General features: G+C 36.1%; 1 protein-coding gene across 13 annotated transcripts in view; it reads left to right on the top strand.

Annotated features, from left to right (window-relative positions):
* ADAM22 (ADAM metallopeptidase domain 22) overlaps window positions 1–21523 on the top strand; it is a 220833-nt gene that overhangs the window by 66971 nt on the left and 132339 nt on the right. The window lies entirely within an intron of this gene.

The following is a 21523-nucleotide window of genomic DNA, read 5'->3' on the forward strand; positions in this document are numbered from 1 at the left end:
AGTGTGGTTGATTGAAATTTAGTTTCATTTATGGATAGTTTAGAAAAATTACTTCCAGCATTTCATTTTGTTATTAATAATGCCTTGTAAATTTGGTGGATTTTTGGCAAAACTTGGGGGGACAGTGATTCATCTTAAATGTACTTTATTAACCCTTGTTAAGTGGTTTTGCCCTCAGTGTCCTCATTCAGTGACACACCGTGAGCTTTGTGTTACCTTCACTGATACCACTATTTTATGCTAAAGTAGTAAGAAATTTAAATCTTTTTCTAATATGATCATATGCTTAAGTCCTCTTTATAATTAGATTTTTTTTTTTAAGGATCCCAGGAGCCTGTTCATTAGTTTTATTTTTTGATGGATTGCTGCTTTTGGTACAACCTGAAAAAATTATAACATTGTTTCTCAATGTCAAAACAATTTAAATTGGTTACATGACTGTTCTTTGTCACTTTTGCTTCAGATTCATTGATTTTTTTATCTCAATTTCCTTTTAGTTTAATAAATTTAGAAATGACAAAAGAGGATGATGTTCTTTGTATATATCCAAATCAAGCATCATCATTTTTCACTTGTTTTATTGAAATGTCTTTTTAAACTGCAATTAAAAGGCTGTAGACAAACTTTATTACATCTGCCATTCCCATTTAAAAAGAAAAAAAGGTATAGTGCATTTATATTGAATATATTTCTTACAAGAGAGCACCTTGAATTTTGACTAGGCAATAGTGATAATGGAATTTTCTGATTATTATTTCAGGCATCTGGTGGCTGGAAAAATTTCACACAGATTAGCTTTTATTTCAAACCTTTCATCTCCAGTGCCCTTCAGTGTCAGGCATCATAGGGCACATCCCTGTGGTGATAGGACTTTGACCATGCACCTTCCTGTCGTGTTGGTGGTTAAGTTGGTGCAGTGGGCTGTAGGGTGTACCTGGATGCCCTTCCTCAACCACTAAGCCTCGTAGTCACTTAGCTATACACAAAAGTGATGTGAATCATATAAGTATTTCTCCAACTTTCCCTTTGTCTGGATGCCAAAAGTGCCTACAGCTATTGTAGCCCATTGTGATTAAATATCTTTCACAAACACAGAAAACAAAAAACCATGTGAACATACTGCAAGAGTCTCTTGTAGTACTTGGAAGGGAATTGTGCTTGAAAGGGATTCTTAGGTTCAGGGTAAACCTGCCTTTGGCTGTACTTTACTTGGGACAAATCACAGAGGGGAACCATGAAAAAGACACATTATAGGACACTGGCTAGAGGGTGCCAGAAACTGGCCTAATTTCAAATGTGTTTCAACTGAAATTACAGGAGATTTCTAGTCTGAATTGTATATTTATGAATTTGGTTTAAGACTGTTTTGGTTACAGGTGACAGACACCCAGTTTTGATTGGTCATGGTTTTGGTAGAAAAAATTTGTTGGCTCATGTAACAAACTATTGAAGGTGAGCAGATTGGAGGTAGTCTGAGGGTCACCTGGATCTAGGGATTTAAACATCTTCATATCTTTTCCTTGATTTCTTTCTTTTTCCCATCTGTTTCTCTGTGTCAGTTTCATTCTCTTTAGCTGAAAATAGCCTCTTTCTGAAAAATGATTGCAGGCAGTGTGGGGTTCTGGGACCCAAGAGGCCAACAATTCTTGAACCAATGACTTTTTTATGCCTCCCCATGGGACTAGCAAGGTGTGGGATATTGTGATTGGCATGTGATTGTGGGAGGGACGAGCAGGTTCCCCAGAGAAGCAGAGTATCATTTTGGAAAGACAAAACCATAATTGTCCACTGTAGTGGGTAAGGCTAAGACTTGGTATAGATTTTATTTTTAGATTTTTAAAAATTTATTTATTAGAGACAGAGACAGAGGGAGGGAGGGAGAGAGAGAGAGAGAGAGAGAGAGAGAGAGAGAGAGAGGCAGAGACACAGGCAGAGGGAGGAGCAGGCTCCACATGGGGAGCCTGACGTGGGACTCAATCCTGGGTCTCCAGGATCAGGGTCTGGGCTGAAGGCGGCGCTAAACCACTAAGCCACCGGGGCTGCCCATTTTTTTAATTTTTAGATTTATTTATTTTTTTATTGGTATAGATTTTAGGTGAAATGATTCCCAGTCCAAGTCCCACCCACAGGGATTCTAATTCAGTAGACCTGGTGAGGAAGACCTTGGAGTCTGCAGATTTGTAGAGTTCCCCAGGTGATTCTGATACAGAGCTATGATTATGTATGTTCTAGTTTATGCAGTGATCATGGGAATGGGGTAGAAATCTCATCCATTAGTTCAACGTACACATGACACTCTTTTCCTCTCCTTCTAAATAAAGTACCAAACATTTAATGAAAAAGAAAAAGAAATAGATTTTGGATACTGAATATATCATTCTTGTGGAGATCAAAAAAATTTTAGAAACTATCTCAGAAGTTAAGGGTTAGGGGATCCTGGGTGGCTCAGCAGTTTAGCCCCTCCTTTGGCCCAGGGCGTGATCCTGGAGTCCCGGGATCAAGTTCCGCATCAGGCACCCTGTGTGGAGCCTGCTTCTCCCTCTGCCTCTGTCTCTGTCTCTGTCTCTGTCTCTCTCTCTCTGTGTCTCTCATGAATAAGTAAATAAAATCTTAAAAAAAAAAAAGTTAGTGGTTAAAGTTGGTTGAATTGCTTTGAACCCTAATAAATATTTTCTGTGTATTGTTGTTATAGACCAAATGCCTGTATCTTCCCAAATTCATATGTTCAAGCCTTAACCTTCAATGTGATAGTAATAGGAGATTGGGCCTTTGGGAGATAATAAGGTTTAGATGAGGTCACGAGAGTGGGGCCACATGGTGGGATTAGTGCCCTCATAACAGGAAGAAGAAACCAGAGCTCTCTCCCTCGCTGCTACATGAGGATTTGGCAAGGAAGTGGCCATCAGCAAGCCAGGAAAAGTTGTTTGCACCAGACACCAAATCTGTGGGTACCTTGATCTTGAACTTCTGAGTTTCCAAAACTAAAATATAGATGTCTGGTGTTCAAGCCACCCAGTTTATGGTATTTTGTTATAGCAGCCTGAGCAGACTAAGGAAGACATTGCGAAGTACTTAAACATTGATTAACTATGAAGTAGGTGTCTTGTCCTGTTTTTAAGAGGTAGAAAGAGTAATAAAATACGTAAAAATCTTCATATTATGTGATATCATAGCAGAGTAAAGCAACTGTGGATTCTGTCTCTGTCCACATAACTAGGCTGTCTCCACCATCCCTAACACCCTTCACTGTACACGTGGAATCAATCATCACAGGCATGCATAACTGCAAGCATTTGGTTTGAGAAAAGAGATTCAGAGAAGCTAAGTGGTCAAAGGAATATAGTTGGATCAAATAAAACAGCTGCATGATGAAACTGCAGGAGGAAATGGAACCAGACCTCCAACCATCACATTTCGTCTTAGTACATTAAATGTCTTCCTACCAAAGCCAAGCAAAGCCCAGGAAATTTTAAAGCTTGACTTCTGAAGCCAGGCAGCTTGGATTTTTCTGCAAGCACCATGTCCCGGCAAATGATGAAGTTTAGTATTCTCATGTATTGTTTTTTTTTTTCATGTATTGTTTTTTATTAGTAATCCAAAAATCTGTGCTTCATTTTGCACTTGTGAAATTTTGTGGTGGAGCAGAGGTATTGGATTTTCCCTTTAAGTTTTTATCTTTTTTATAATTTTTATTTTTTTAAGATTTTATTTATTTATTTGCGAGACAGAGAGAGAGCAAGAGAGAGCTCGAGTGGGAGGTGGAGAGAGGGAGCTTGACACAGGGCTGGATCCGAGAACCCCAGGATCATGACCTGAGCTGAAGGCAAACGCTTAACCAAAAGAGCCACCCATGTTCCCCTTGAGTTTTTGATTTTGATCAAAGTTGTGTGTGTATGTGTGTGTGTGTGCATGCGCGTATATTATACATATACACATTTTTAGTGAATTTAGTAGTTATGCACTTTCCTTTTCCATAAAGGCAACTACCTTTTAAAAAGATTTTATTTATTTATTTATTTATTTATTTATTTATTTATTTATTTATTTATTAGAGTGAGCGAGCGAGCATGTGGAGAGAGGGGCCTAGGGGAAGGGAGAGGGAGAAGCAGACTCCATGCTGAGCATGGAGCCTGACTCGAGGCTCAATCTCAGATTACCTGAGTCGAAATCAAGAGTCAGACGCTTACTGACTGAGCCACCCAGGTGCCCCAAAGCAACCACTTTCAACTCTTTCTTACTTTTTCATATGTAATAAGTATAGAAGGAATGATATAACTATAGAATGTCTGTGATGCTTTTCCCTAAAACTATGTTTTTCCAAATATGTTCTCTGGTCAGTATCACCAGAATTGGCTGGCATGATTATTAAAAATGAGAAGTCCTGGGTCCTATTCCAGGCCTAATAAGTCTGCTTTGCTGGAGTGTGCAGCCTAAGCATCTTTATTTTAAACTACCTGTAAGTGATTGTGATGCAAATTAGAGTTTGAAATCACTTTCCTAAGATTTCTTGATCTTTTTTCCCAGGGAATATAACATTTATTTTTTTTCTTTCTTTCTTTCTTTCTTCTTTCTTTTTTTTTTCTTTCTTCTTTCTTTCTTTCTTTCTTTCTTTCTTTCTTTCTTTCTCTCTTTCTTTCTTTTCTTTCTTTCTCTCTTTCTCTCTTTCTCTCTCTCTCTTTCTCTCTCTCTTTCTCTTTCTCTCTCTTTCTCTCTTTCTTTCTTTCTCTCTCTCTCTCTCTCTCTCTCTCTTTCTCTTTCTTTCATTTTTTTAGATTTTGTTTCTATCAGAGAGAGAGAAAGAGAGAGCATGAGTAGGGGGGAGGAGCAGAGGGAGAGGAAGAAGCTGACTCCCCACTGAGCAGGGAGCCAGACTCTCATGCTCAATCCCAGGACCCTGGGATCATGACCTGAGCTGAAGGCAGACACTAAACCCACTGAGCCACCCAGGCACCCTGGGAGTATAACATTTTCTAATTGTATTTCTATCTTCCTATTTATTGTCAGGTGGTTAGCATCCTGCCTAACAAAGATTACAACTTAAACAGGACAAAATAGCAAGTTCACTTTTCCTATAACAGTGAGGAATGCCTCTCAAGACTGAAATCTGTGTCCTAGATGTGTTTATTGCTGTTGGGGTCTTGCTTCAAGGCCCTTTTGGTAGACAGACTTAAAAATTGTGTTATTTTTAAATTAGAAATAACAACAAGTTTACAATGGTGTGTTACATATGTTTTTTCTTTCTTATGCTAAAATTCATAGTTCCTACAAGCAGTAACACAGTTACTTCCTGCTAGTCATAAAACTGCTTAATGATGTTTGAGAGATATTTATATATCTTCTTTATATTTTCTTTGGGTCTTAGAATACTTTTTATTAAGGAAGTACAGTCAAAGTACTATGTTCTGAATTCACTTATTTTCTGTTTAGTTATGTTACCAGTTTGGTATATCTGTAGGTCATGTAGGTCATTTGTGTCAGTTTGTTTTCAAATAGGGCCAGCATTTTTTTTAAATTTAATTTTTGAAATATGTAAGGCATATATGTGTTTAAAACTGTATAAGTATATAAAGTGTATGCTCAGAGAAGTTGCATTTTCTGTTCTCTCCACTAGTTCCTACCTGCTCTCCTCATATACATGATCATTTTTATTAATTTTTGGCTTTTTTCCTTTTCATGTCATTGTTTTTATAAATGAAAGCATAGAGGTGTATATATATATTATTGTTTCTTCAGATTTTTTAAACAAAAAAATATATATATAATACATTTGCTCTGTATCTTTTTCCCACACTTTTTTCCTCTGTGTATATCCTTAATATCGTGGAGAAGCCTTATATACTTCCATTTTCTCCCATCTCCCCAAAGACTCTAAGATAGTTCCATGGAGCTTGGTAGCTCATTTTGTTCTCAGGTTCTCTTGTTTCCAATATCCAGACTGGACTCTTTAATAAAGACCTGTTGTCCAGGGTTGGTACTTGATACTTTATGTTTTTGGGAAAGACTTAAGAAATAACACAGCATATTATGTTTGTTTTTGTGATAACTAATATGTAGATGATCCAAACAGTTTTTGTGCCAGGTGCCCAAAAAAGAATTTTGCCTCCCTTTTGTCCTCTGAAAGCAAAGGATCCAGATGTACCACCCACAAACCACCATTTTACCTGTTGTTTCAGTTTGTTCTAGATGCCATGGTCTGTTTGTGTGTCCTTTTCCCCCTTAAAACATGGTCAAAAACCATTACAGAGTAGTGTCATTAATGGACTCTGATAGGAAAAAAATCTAAATTAGCTAACAGAATTTACTTATAAAAATAGAAGGTCCATTATAGAGGAGTCTATTTAAAAAAGCATTGCTTTTTTTCTTTATCTGCAACATATATTTGACAATATGTCTCATTGTAAAGAAAGAAAGCACTCTTTCCAAAAGGATTTTCCAACTGAACTCACTTTTTAAGACTCCCAATGGTGTGTTCACTTCCTGTTTTCCTGCTACAGGCACACAAACTTGGAACATGAAAACCTCTGGAGGTCAAATGTTATTTAAATGGTTTCTTAGCAGTGAAGAATGCCTTCTTAGCAATAACTATCTCTGATTCTTACATAGTAATCTTAGAAAGCAAACTGCATAATTACTTTGTAAGGAATGATTGGGTATAATAGTGTTTACATAAAGCTTTGGACAAAGGTAGTATCAGTACACATTTCTTTTGATCTCATATGAGCCCTATAGCTTTTTTTGATATAAAAAAGATTGAACTTAGCTATAATATCAGAATATATATTTGGTATACTATATAGCATGGTATATCATACCTAATAGGTTTTTTTTCTGAACTCTATTAAAAATGTGTAACTACTAAACTAGAAATAATTAACTTTAGTAGCACTCCATTTTTATATGGTGTGGAAAAAAACATAGCACTTCAGGCAATGTAGCACTGAGCTGGGAACCAGATGCATTAGCTCTGCTCCTATGTCACTCCTATTGAAGTTCAGTTGATGTACAATATTAGTTTCAGGTGTACAACATAGTAATGCAACAATTATAACATTAGGAAATAATCACTATGGTAAGTATAATTACCATACAAAGTTTTTTCAATATTACTGAAAAATAATATGTGTGCTGTAATTTTCATCCCCATGATCTATTTATTTTTATAACTGGAAATTTGTACTTCTTAATCCTCTATTTCACCCATCTCCCTATCTTCCTCCTTCTCGGCAACTACCAGTTCTCTGTATTTATGAGTCTGTTTCTGTTTTGTTTGTTCATTTGCTTTTTTTTTTTTTAATTCCCACACGTAAGTGAAGTAGTATAGTATTTGTCTTTTTCTGTGACTTATTAATTTAGCATAATATTCTCTAGGTCCACCTATGTTGTAAATGGCAAGGTTTCATGCTTTTTTTATGTCTGAGTAATATTCCGTTACACACACACACACACACACACACACACACATGCACACACCCCATATCTTCTTTATCCATTCATCTATTGATAGAGACTTCGGTTGCTTCCATGCCCTGGCTCTTGTAAATAATACTGCAGTAAATATAAAGGTGTATATACCTTTTCAAATTAGTGTTTTTGTTTGTTTTAGATAAATACTCCAGTGGAATTACTGGGTCAAATGATATTTCTATTTTTAATTTTTTGAGGAACCTCCATACAGTTCTATAGTGACACTAAACCTTTTTAAAGATTAACATAATGATTTTGAAATTTTTAAGGGAGTAAGATACTTTTAAATATATTTTGTTCTTTGAATGATTAAACCATGAAAAAACTAGTATTATTGTCTTCCATAATACTGACAAAAATGAAATAAATGTTAAGTTCCTGGAACTTTGTAAGAGTTCACAAAGAATAGTGAAAGCCATTTCTCTATGTGGGGATAGTAAATTTTTCTGGGGGAATATAAATGGTAATCAGAAAAGGCTCTGCTCTTGTACCCATGACTTACCACATTGTCATGAGTACTGGTATGGTGTTAATGAGTAGACTTTATTACCCAGGGTATTCTTTCTATCTGCCAGTGTGAAAGAACTTGACAACGAGGATGACAGACTTCTTAGTATCTTTTCTCCTGGTGCCTCATTTATGTCAGAACCATAGTCTCCTTCAGTTGAAGGTTGGTAATAATTGCCTAAACCTGACACAATGGGTTTTAAATGGTTCTGCCTGTGGTGTGTCAAGAAAGGAGAGGCTGGTGCCCTAACCAAACGTAACAACACTCCTCATGTGGCACTGTTTCTCACAGTGCATCTCCACCTTTTATTAAAGGAGTGCTTCTGCCTCCCAAGTCCATGAGTTAGTGATTCATGCTTCTGGTCATTGGGCTTCCATTGGGAGAGTAGAGGCAACACTGTTGTCCTGGTTTGTTTCCTCCATTTTGTGTTGATCTTAGTCTCACTTTCTCATTCATTATCCCCACCTACCTTGGCACTGCTGCTGAAATCAGATGAATTCTCTTTAAATCTGACTCCTTCCACAGCTTCCCAATGCAGTAGACTTAGGTAGTCATCAAGTCCTGCAGATATATATTTACTATGAGGTGACATATATTTTTAAAAATTTAAAATTTATTTTGTATTCATATAGACTATAATTCAAAGTATGAAAAAAAGTGAATCAGTGAGGGGCTCTGAAGGCACCAGATGACATTAAAAACAGGATTATTCCAGGAGGGTTTATTTACAGTGAAACCATTTACAAAAGCATGGGGAAAGGGGAGACTCTGAGGGCTAATGCAGTAACCTGGATGTTAGTGCCAGCTCAGGGATAAGAGGAGGGAGTGGGCACTAGAACTAAGGGTGTAAGTCCTACTGTAGAGTTGCCCTTGAGAGAAACTATAACCTCCTGCAGAGAGACAGCCAACTCCAGGGTATCTTGGTTGAGATAAATACTCTGTCCTCATTCTTCTCCCTCCCACTGATCTTTTGTCCTCCTTTCATTGTCCAACTCAGCCAGAGGGCAGGAAACCCTTGATGTTAACCATATCAGTCAGCCTCCTGGGTTACAGGCAGGGTGACACATGGATCTCAAGGAGCAAGTAGAAGATACCTAGCACAAAAGATACATCGGGAAAAGAGTCTCTTGCTGCAGCACCTAGTTCCCCAGTGCAAGAACAACCATTTACCAGGACTTCCAGAGATCTTACGTCCTGTTATTCTATAAATAGACTGAGGTGATATGGATTATTTTTACAGATTTCAAAATTCGCCTAGAGCAAATCTTGTTGCTGGGAAGGATCTCTTGATGTGTGCCAAAGGTTTGCTGAGGGTCATGTAAGATAATATGACACATATCCTGTTTCTGTGTTCTGGGTGCTTTATATGGTCCATTTTGGCTTTAAAAACGCTAAATAGGTTAAGTAGTGCTGCCTTGTGTTTCTTATTAGTGATCTGGCTCAGAAATAAAACACATAAAAATATATTGGCTCTTTTTGGACAAGTGATTATAGCATTTTTTCTTAAACAGACTTTTCAGTAGATCCAAAACACAGTTTTCCTAACCTGCTGTTCAGGATGGACGCTGAATTTTAGGGACCTCTGATATTGCATTTAACGTGAATTTTTTAGGAGAGTAGGGCCATGGCTTTCATCAGATTTTCATAAAAGTCCTTGTTAGTAAAAGACTAAAAGCATTGGTCTAAAAGGAAGTTTGATTCATTTGGAATTTTTTCTTCCTCTCATTACATATTTTTAACATGACCTCTGCATTTTTAGGGTTCAGTAGCCTGGAAAAATGAATGATAACGAATGTTTTGTGACATTGAAATTTAAATGCCCTCAGTAACTTGCAAGTGAGAATTTTCCAGTGTGAGGGATTGATATGTGCTAATGATCCTTGAAATAGAAAATAGTGTGATCCTGCTCAAGAAATCCCTCTATGGCTAGCTAATAAGATGATTTATGTTCAGTGAGAATATTTCATTTGGATTTAAGCAAGAGAAAAATGTTTTGGTTAAGTAATAGGAGAGAAAATTTGGATCAGTAGAAAAAGTTGTGTACTATTTTTTTCCACATAAAATAGTCCAGAAATTTTATAGTATGTTCTTTTCTGTGAAAATTGTCATTGATGTTCATGATACCCATAAGTAAACTTGATAAATTTTTTTTTTAAAGATTTATTTATTTATTCATTCAGAGAGAGCGAAGAGAGAGGCAGAGACAGGCAGAGGGAGAAGCAGGCTCCATGCAGGAAGCCTGATGTGGGACTCGATCCTGAGTCTCCAGTATCACACCCTGGGCTGCAGGCGGCGCTAAACCGCTGCGCCACCAGGACTGCCCATAAACTTGATAAATTAAACTAAGTACTTTCATATTTAAGATTTTTATCATTAAATTATTGTTCTTTTATGTGAGCGATTTCAAAGATTTACCATATTTTGGATTCCTGGTTTATGTACTCGGCCCTCTAACCAAATATTTTTCTAAGAAAAAAATTTTAATTTAATATTAAAAATGACTGAGTTCAAGATATCATTTTCTGACAGATTTTAAAGGAATTTTTTCTCTCATAAGGCATACACAAACTGCTGAAACAATTAGCAACAAAATAATTCCTTTTGCATGGTCTTAAAGCATGGTTAGGCTAGATTCAATGAGTCAATCCTTTACTTATACTCTTTTTACTTTTATTTATCATTCTAGTTATAAATGTGAACACACACCAAGTTTCATTGAGGGAAGGGGAATATTTACAGGGGCAGGTAGAAGAGAGGGGAGTCACATAGGGTGGGAGAGAAACCCAATTAACTTAAGCAAAACAGGGAACTAATTAATTAATTAACTGATTTTATTTATTTATTCATGAGAGACACACAGAGAGAGAGACAGAGACATAGGCTCCCTACAGGGAGCTTGATGTGGGACTCAATCCCGGGACTCCAGGATCACACCCTGAGCCGAAGGCAGATAGATGCTCAATTGCTGAGCCACCCAGGGATCCTGGAATTTATTTATTTTTATTTATATGAATCATATATAACAGTGGAGATAGACTCGCCTCAGGCATGGCTAGAGCTAGGATCTCAGTTATATCAGGTCTCTTTGTTTTTGTTTTTTGGCGCTTCTGTCTGTTTTGGCTTCATTCTTTTTTTCACAAGGTAGAAGTTTTTCTTTATTCAAGTATAATTACATATAGTGTTGTATTAGTTTGAGGTGTACAGTATAATGATTAAACAATTCTGTATGTTACTTAGAGCTCAACATAAGTGTACTCTTTCATCCCATAATCTAGTTCACCTATATGCCCTCCCACCTCCCCTATGATAACCATCAGTTTGTTCTTCATAATTAAGAGTCTTTTGTTTGTCTCTTTTTTCATTATTTGTTTTGTTTCTTAAATTCCACATGAAATTATATGATTTTTGTCTTTCTCTGATTGACTTATTTTATTTAGCATTATACCCTCTACATCTATCCATATTGGTACAAATGTCATCTCACACCTCTTAGAATGGCTAAAATAAAAAACACAAGAAATACCAAGCATTGGTGAGGATGTGGAGAAAAACGAACCATCATGCACTGTTGGTGGGAACGCAAGCAGGTACAGCCACTATGGAAAACAATATGAAGGTTCCTCAAAAAAGTTAAAACAGAATTACCATATGATCCTGCAATTTCACCACTAGATATTCACCCAAAGAAAATGAAAACATGAATTCAAAAAAGCATATCCACTTCTATGCCTATTGCTGCATTATTTACAATAGCCAAGATACAGAAGCAACCCAAGTGTCCATCAACTGATGAATGTATACACACACACACACACACAATAGAATATATATATATATACACACACAATAGAATACCACCCACCCACAAAAAAGAATGAAATCTTGCCATATACAAGGTAGAATTTTAATAAATGACATCTATGACTTCATAGAAATGGCTGTGTCAGGTTTTCCTCAAAGATATGTTGTATCCATCTGTGCTATGAAGTCTTTTATGAATTCCTGGGATTGTTACAACCTTGATTGTCCTTGGTTTTTGTCTTATGATTTCACAATAACTAGTATTTTCCTTTGTAAAGTTTTTAAAGTTGTGCCTGAAATGAGGCAGATACCCAGAAGATAGCCCAGCCTAATCACAGTGAGAAGAGAAATATATTTTCTGTCTTTGCTTATAAGTATTTTTTTCCTTGACTGGGGGCAAATTGAAACAATTTGCAATGAGCAGGTGTATGAATACAACAATTTGTTTTAGGGGAAAATTTGTCATTTGTGGTAAAAGAGGTGTTTTCTAGAAGGAATAATTAAATTTGGCCTTCATCCAAAATGTATACTGTACCCAAGAACAAACATGTCAGTTTCACAAGTGAGCAATGATCATGTCTTTCAAGCGCACTAGAGAAACTCATTTTCAAAGAGGCTTAAATAAACAATGAATATGCTTCTAGACTAATTTGCTACAATTACATTCTTTTAGGTTATAAGTTATCTAGATGAAGTGCCACCAGGTCAAACTCTTTGTTCACAACTCATCTTGGCTGTTGAATAAGAGTACAGTAATCAGCCTGTTTTTAGGAGGAATGAAAACTTCAGTTTATGAAAATTTTATGACACTGAAAACATTGCATTCTGTGATCTCAGATTTCTGGACCTTGAATAATTTCTAATACTGAGAGGGAATATAGATTGGGAGGAAATGGGATCTAGTATTCATGGTCCCCAATGCCTGTTTTTCCAGATTGGGAAACCCACTCAAAGACAAGTGACAGTCTAAGAACATATAGCTAGTTTATTTTTTTTTCTTTTTAAGTTTGTTTGTTTGTTTGTTTGTTTATTTATTTATTTATTTATTTATTTATTTATTTATGATATATATAGAGAGGGCAGAGACACAGGAGGAGGGAGAAGCAGGCTCCATGCTGGGAGCCTGATGTGGGACTTGATCCCGGGACTCCAGGATCACGCCCTGGGCCAAAGGCAGGTGCCAAACTGCTGAGCCACCCAGGGAACCCCCATACAGCTAGTTTATACCACAAATAGAACCCATGTTTCCCAACTTGTTCTGAGTTTATTCTAAGTCTTAAGTTTTATTTGAATTCAATTAATTAACATATAATGTATTCTTGGTTTCAGAGATTAGTGATTCATCAGTCTTATATAATGCTTCCTTAATGTCCATCACCCAGTTACTCCATCCCCCTACCCCCCTCTCCTCCAGTGACCCTCAGTTTGTTTTCTTTGCTTAAGAGTCTCTTACAGTTTGTTTCTCTTTTATTTTTTTTTCATTCTCTTTTAATTCAGTTTTTGTTCATGTGTGAAGACACTATGGTTATAGAAAGATCCAGACCTAAAACAGTCCAGCCAGCGAACAAGTAGGAAGAAAACATCTTTTTCCTCACTTAAAAATATATAAAACTCCAGGGAATAGAACTTGATTGGCTTTTCTTGGGTCATATGTCCAATTGTTGGATCATCGAATAATACCAGCTGCCTATCCCATGACTACTAGTGAATTCATTCAGTGATGGAGCCATTTCCCAAAGGAAGGGGAGGCATATTCTCACTGAGTAGGTAGGCAGGATTGCTGGGTTGGCCTATCTAGCACAATGAATTAGTGTATACATGTGTCAGAAGATCCTGGGCTGAATTAGTAACTAGAATACTCATCCCCTGTACTCTGTAAGCTAAGAATTAAATTGCTTGTTCTATTTTAACTATAAAGGAACAGATGAAGTCTGGAAAAATATGGATCTGTTTGATCTCCACATGGTCTTGGTCTTTCCATAGAAGGAAGTCCAGTAGATAATACTTAAATAAAATCACCATATAATCTTTATTGTTGCAGAAGGCTTTTAAGTTGCTTACTGGCTGGTAAAATTAAAAGTGAATGCAAATGAAAAATAACTAGCACATTATGTTTTATGCTTCTAATACATTTGGAAATAATTTTTGTGTGGGTATTTTGAATACAAAAGGCACTGCTCATTTCTCCATATAATGCTTTTTTTTTTTCTTTTGGAAATTGCTAAAAACCATCCCTAAAGAGTAAAGACTCAAGACTTATAATTGCTGCAAGGTTTGGTGCCTCTACCAAAGTTCAGAAATCCTCTAGGGTTAATGTCTTCATTCTTAAACTCTTTCAATGGGAAAAATTAATAATACTTTTCTCTTCTGCAGCCTTCTAATTAGGCCTAGGTACAGATGCTAGAAGGAATAAAGGTACATAGTATTTTTCACAAACCCAGTTTCAATATAGCAATTCATTTTATCACCACATTATTGTAATTTATTTTACTTGTGACACATTAACAATACATCAGCAGTAAAATCAGCCGTATACACAAAGACCACAGGGTAAAGCTATGAGAAGTTTCCTTCCTGTGACTTTAGCAGTTCATTAGAATAAATAATACCATATCTGTTTCCTCTCTTTTGATTTAAAAAAATCTTTGGATAAATTGAGCTCATCCTTAGTTTCTTTTGATTTTAATAACCATTCCTAACTCCATCTTTCCTTTCTACCTACAGGATGAGAAGTAAATTAGGATAAAATGAAAAATTCTCTTGATTTAGTCACTCATTTTTGAAGGATTATTTTATAAAAGATATCCACAATTTATGGCAACAATAACAGAAATAAAAAGAAAAGAAAATTCTCCTACAAAATCTTACCATCTAAAGAAAACAACTGATTTTTCCCTCTTCTTCCTTGTCTTTTCCCATTGGGGATGTGTATATTTTATGTCATTGTCATCATATTTAGCATTTGTATTCTGTCCATTTCATTTAACATTTATCACAAACATCACCATGTTTTGCACATGGTTTGGCTACATAAAATCTAATTTGATGATGTTCCATAACTTGCAAAAGAATTAACATTTTATTGGACATTTATGTTATTTCTGGTCTTGAACTTTATAAATGATTCTATTAGAACATATATATTTGTGTATTAGAATGTTTCTTCCTTGACATTATCTCCAAAAAAAAAAAAAAAAAATTCTAAGTAATGGGGTTAGTGGATAAAAGAGGGGAAGCATTTTTATAATCTGATAGTGATTTTGAGATATTTTCAAAAATTGAAAATGTGTAGCTACAATGTTATCATACTATATTTTTAAACCAAAGCTTATATGAATGTGGTTTTCATTATTCATTGGCTCCTCCTGGAATTTGTTCTACCAAATTTCCTTTTTTATTGTGTTTATTATGTGGGGAAAAAATGAAAACCTAAAGCATCGATTCATATTTGAAAGAAAGGAGAGAGAAAGGTGAGGGGACTTGGATTTATTTTGTTTTCAACCTGCTTTCTAATTCTCATGAAGTCCACCTGCTGCCTAATTTCCACTAAGTCTACTTTTTGATTTATCTTATAAACTCTTTTTGTGTGTAAACTATTGATAAAAGCTTATTTCATGATTGTAGGTATTAACCTTTAAACTCAGTCATGGTCAGTGAAGAATGATGGTTTGATATTTCCCCACCATCTTTCCCTTTATAAGAAGCTTTTAGATGATTACCTGGCACCCCACCCCTTTCATATACACACTCTGTCCTGGGAATTCTTTGTAAAACTAAATTTCTTTAATTTTCTGTGATGAGTATAATCATACATAAATAAATAATAAAGTCCCTTTAGCACTTTCAGTGGGAAATTTTGTGTCAATATTCAGAGAAGTCCTAAATGCCTGTTGGACACCTTAGAAAACCAAAAGTAATGGTTTAATTGTGAACATTGTACCTCATTAGAAGTTTTTTTCACTGTTGCCAGTGGACATAGTAATATATCTCAGCTGGCATGGAAATATTTAGGAGTTGTGATTCACTTGATTTTAAGTCTTGGGAAATCAGATGATTGTGTGTGTGTGTGTGTCTGTGTGTCTGTGTGTGTCTGTGTCCCAGGGACCTAGCTCAGTTGCTGGCAAGTGTCACTTAGCGTTCTCTACGTCTCACAGAGAGATAAGTATATTCCATTGTATTCTGTGGGACAGAATTTAGACTGTAAGGGGACAAGTTCCATGAACAACTGGCTTATTTTCACTTAGGATAAAAAATGACAAAAAATTAGTTCATTCTGCCAAAAATTTTAACATACAGTATAAATTTCAGAAAATGTTGGCTTATGATTGCCAGACATATTCATTCACTGTGAACTTTAAAATCGCTGCATGAAAACTTAGACTAGAATTTCCATTTTTAAGCTAGCTCCAAAAAAGTCACATAAACCGAAAGATGCATCTTTGTTTTTCTACCCAGTAATTGTGTACACACATTTCTTAATACAACTGGACAGTTCCAATTTTTTTCCCAGGGCTGTGATTCTGCAAAGGACAGTAGCCACAATCAATTTTATGAGAAGGAATTCTAAATTAGAAGACAAATGATTTCCCACAGGATAGCTATAATCTGAAATTGATTTTGTTTCCAAATGAAGAATTTAAGAACTGGAATAAATAACAGGATTATACTTGAAATATTCTTTTGTTCTCTGTGTGCATATATATTTCAATTTTTATTTATTTATTTTTAAGTATTTATTCATGACAGACACAGAGGGAGAGGCAGAGACACAGAGGGAGAAGCAGGCTCCCTGCAGGGAGCCCGATGTGGGACTTGATCCCGGAATTCTGGGATCATGCCCTGAGCCGGAGGCAGACGCTCAACCATTGAGCTACCCAGGCATCCCTGTATTTCCATTTTTAGAATGATCAGTGGTGATTATCATTCAGTATTTATTACCTGTCTTAAAAAAAAAAAGAATGAACTACTTTTTCACTTTCTGAGTGTCTGGATTTTGCCAGTGTTATTTTTACTGAATCTGCTTTTACCCACATTACCAGTTACATACTTATCTTCAAATTTAATGAACTTTTTAGTCCTTGGTTGCCCTCTAAGTACTCAAAAGAGTTGGTTCTCTCATCCTCAAAACTCTTTTTTTTATTTTAAAGGATTTTATTTATTTATTCATGAAAGACAGAGAGAGGCAGAGACATAGGCAGAGGGAGAAGCAGGCCCCCCCCTCCCGGGAAGCCCTGAGCCAAAGGCAGATGCTCAACCACTGAGTCACCCAGGTGTCCCTCAAAACACTTAATACTAATTCATCCTTCTACTTGTTTACTATTACTTCTTTCTCAGGGTGCCTGGATGTCTCAGTCAGTTGAGTGTCTAACTCTTGATTTCATCTCAGGTCCCCAGCCCAATGGGGAGTTTGCTGGAGATTCCCTCTCTTCCTCTCCCTCTGGTTCTCCCCTCTACACTCTCTCACTTTCTTTCTCTCTCTAACAAAATAAATATAGATCTTTTAAAAAATGTAATTTCTTTCTCTGAATGTGGACATATCCAAGCCTGAGTCAATGCCCTTTTTTTTTTTCTCCCACGCACCATCAGAGCTCAGCTCTGTTTTTGTGAATATTTCATCTGTCTGACCTCTTTCACAGTCTTCTTCCCGTCTCTCCAGTTTCTCTTGCATACCTCTTCATGGACGGGTGTTCTGCAGTCACTTCAAGATCAACATGTCCATTGCTAAACTCATCAGCTTTTCCCTTGGACATGTCTTTATAAGATTTTTCACATATCTGTAGGTGAGTCTACTGCTTCCACAGACATATCCTGGCTCCTTACATTATCTGTTGCAAATAATGTGGTGAAGAGAACGTTAGAACTTTGATTAGGGTTAGTTTTCTATTGCTGTCTAACAAATTACCTTAAATGTAGTGGGTTGAAACAACACAGATTTATTACCTCATTTTTCTTGTAGGTCAGAGGACCATTTTCAGATTTGCTGAGCCCTCTCCTAGGGTGATGGGTGGGAAGGCAATTGCATTTGAGGTTGAGGATTCTCATCTAAGCTTATTCCGATTGTTGGCAGAATCCAGAATTCCTTGTGATTATATGACTTGAGGTCCCTGTTTTCTTGTTAGCTGTTGTCTACTCTCCTCTTGATTCCTAGAGGTCACTCTCAAGTACTGGCTACATAATCCCATCTATATGAGGTTCGTAACATGTTTTTTCTAGGCCTGCAGGAGAGCTTCGGCTGATGCTTTCTGACTGATTAAAGGCTTATCTAATTATGTCAGACCTACTCCATAGGATCTCCCTTTTCCTAGCTGATAAGGGACCTTAATTACATCTGCAAAATCCTTTCCATACAAGGTAGCATAATCATGGGAGTGAAATCCCATTATATTTACAGTCCCACTAACACCCAGGGTGGGATACACCATGGGGTGGGATCCCGGGGCCCATTTGAGACTTCTGCTTAACTAGGGCATAGGTAGAAGCAAGGAAGGTAAGAGTGCCATCTTTAGTTATTTAAGTGATGACATTAAGAGAGTTATGCTTACATAGGTGCTGCCAGTAGAATACCAGTTTAAAATTTCATTAGCATATGTATTGAGTGCTTGAGTGGCTCATGGTAAGATCTCAGGGTCCTGAGATGGAGCCCTGCTTCCCATGGGCTCCCTGCTCAGTGGAGAGGCTGCTTCTTCCTTTCCCTCTGCTGGCCTGTGCATGAGTTCTCTTCCTCTCCTCTCTCTCTCTCTCTCTCTCAACTAAATAGATAAAATAAATTTCATTAGCATATGTGTATGTGTGTTTATGAAAAATTATGGTGAATAAATGTATCTATACTGGTATATATTTTAAAGAACATACCTAGAAATGTTTTAATAATTACTCATCTACATTCTAGTTCTATCTTAAATCTGTCTTTGCTGCTTTTTAGTACACCCACAATTCAACCATATTTGAATGTGAAATTTAAGATTATTTTTGGAACTATGTTTTTATTGAGAGATCTAGGAGTAGTTTTTGCCCTTATTCTTCATTATAAAATTCTAGACAATTAATTATATGTGCTTTTTTCCCCTAGCTAGTCCAGGTAAGGTATAATGTGAGGTGACTGTTGTGGTGAATATGGCTTTTATTCTACTTAGGCCCTCTGACCTTTGGAGGAACAGCATTCCTCTCATTTTTTAGTGGTTGTGTGTGTGTGTGCCAAACTGCGTTTGAAATGTTATTTTTCTTAGGACAAATCTGTTAAAAGAAATAAAACGATAGATTTCTTATTTGAATAAAAAGAATAGTGTTTCTGTTCTGGTTTCCTAAAATATACTTATAAATAGCATCTATTTATAAATAGATGCTACATAAATCTGTTTCTACATAAATACAGAGATTTGTTGTTAATTATTTTCTCCTTGTGTTGCTAAAAGTGGTGATAGAGCTTTTCTTTGAGTCATATCTATTTTGTATTATTTGCTCTAGTGCCTAAACCATTTCCCCAGTCTAAGAAGAAAGCATCATTTGGGGAAGCCACTCTTTTTCATTCATTTTGCATAAATTGGAGCCTCTTCCCATTTTTTTGCCTATTTATTAAGTAGGCTGTAGGAAGGAGAGATATTCAGTCTTACTTTTATTTTTCAGAGGATGGGATTCAAAAATTTATATGAGTTTTACAAATATGGTAAATTAACTAGAGCATTTTGTAAGAAACAAAAGGAAGAAGTAAATGTTGGTTTTATTTTCAAATCAGTGGGTTATGTTGCTATGGTGTTTAGCTGATAGGAAAGTAAATACTGACACGTGAAGACTTACCTGTTTTTTTTGTTTAATTTGGAGGTGCTTATAGCTGTCAAGATGATTATGATTATGTGGAACAATCTTTTACATATATATTCATAGATTATTCTGTTGTAGACCTTCTAGCACTGTGCTGGATCTGAAGGAATTTAACATGAAATTGGAAATATGCTTATCTCTGCCCACCTATGCATTCAGTCCTCATTTCTCTTCATTGACTTAGCATATCTCTTGTCTTAGGAAAAAAATAAAGATTCATAGCTCAGTTAGTATTTGTATTCACCTTTCAGTTCAAATCTTCTTGAACTTCTTAAAGTTGTTCTGGTCAGGTTGACATTTTGCCTCAATTAAAGGAGCCTTGATAGATGAATTCACAAGATAATGTCTTGTTCTTGAGCATGATGAAAATGTGCTTCTAAACCCAGTCTCAAGGTGCTTGATGTGTCCTAGGCCCTCGTTATCTTGTTCATCCATCAATGTTTCTTCCTACTTCGTGGGTATACCAGATCTAATTTTGACAATATTAATAGCCTTCTGAGGAAAGGAATATACCACAGTTTGTAGAAGGGAAAATTTGTTGCAGTCAGTAGCAGAAAGGTGAATAAGGCACACTTCTCTGCACAGTGGTCACTTTATAAGTCACTAACCTATTTTTTTCTTTTCATGAATGTTTCAAAGCTAGTTGCATATTTCCAGTGTTCAGTTTCAAATGATATTGCTATTTCTTAAACATAGATGTCAGGGAAGTAATCATTGGAAAGTAATGAGTGATTCAGTTCATTATTTTATTAAATGTGCACATTAGCACAGATAATGTGAACCTATGGATAAGGAATGTTCTACTCTTTTTTTTTTGGAATTTTTTTTTTATTTTAAGATTTTATTTATTTATTCATGAGAGACACAGAGACAGAGAGAGACAGAAGCAGAGACACAGGCAGAGAGAGAAGCAGGCTTCACTCAGGGAGCTCGACATGGGACTGGATCCCGGGACTCCAGGACCACGCCCTGGGCCGAAGGCAGGCGCTAAACCGCTGAGCCACCCAGGAATACCCGGAATGTTCTACTCTTAATGGGAAAGTTTATAGCATTCTGTATTATAAAAAAAAGTACACTTAGAAATTTACATTTGTTTCCTTTTTGAATAAAGAAAAAAACTGAATAAAGGTATAGGAAAAATATTTAAAAAGAAGACCATTGACATGATCTCAGATACATCCATGCACATCTATACATGTTGATATGGTGGGTAGAAATTATGCAGAGTTTTTCATCACTATGTATTCTATTTAAAAGTACAACAGATCTCAGGAAAAGTAATTTCATTCTTTGCATCAAAGGTAATTCTTTCATCTATTTTATGTATGTGCATTATATAAATCAAATATACCATTCTTTTCATCACTGTAGTATGGCTTATATTAAATTGAAAAAGAAGTAATTCTTTTTGAAATTAAAATAGGGAATCTAAACAGTATGCAGTCTGTTTAAAGTAGATATTTTAAATGTTTGTCAAAACTAGTCCTATTACTGCCCTTTACAACTCTCAGATATTATGCTGTAATTTTCTTATAAAGGCGATTGGTGAGTTATTTGAAGAAAGTTATTTAAAATTAACTGAGAAGATATTCTTCCCTTTTGGAGTACAGATATTTCATTTACATATCATCAGTGATTGTGGGGATGATGGCTTTTTTAGAATGCTTATGAACTAGCATGTTACCTACTCTGTTCAAGAGGTTCTCATATTAGTATACAGATGAGTGGACTTTTTTGTTAAAGATTTTATTTATTTATTCATGAGAGACACAGAGAGAGGCAGAGACACAGGCAGAGGGAGAAGCAGGCTCTATGCAAGGAGCCGATGTGGGACTCCATCCTGGGACCCCAGGATCACACCCTGGGTGGAAGGCAGATGCTCAACTGCTGAGCTACCCAGGTGTCCCAGATGAATGGATTTGTGGAATTGTC

Source organism: Vulpes lagopus, chromosome 13, assembly GCF_018345385.1.
Source record: "Vulpes lagopus strain Blue_001 chromosome 13, ASM1834538v1, whole genome shotgun sequence".
Taxonomy (NCBI): Eukaryota; Metazoa; Chordata; class Mammalia; order Carnivora; family Canidae; genus Vulpes; species Vulpes lagopus.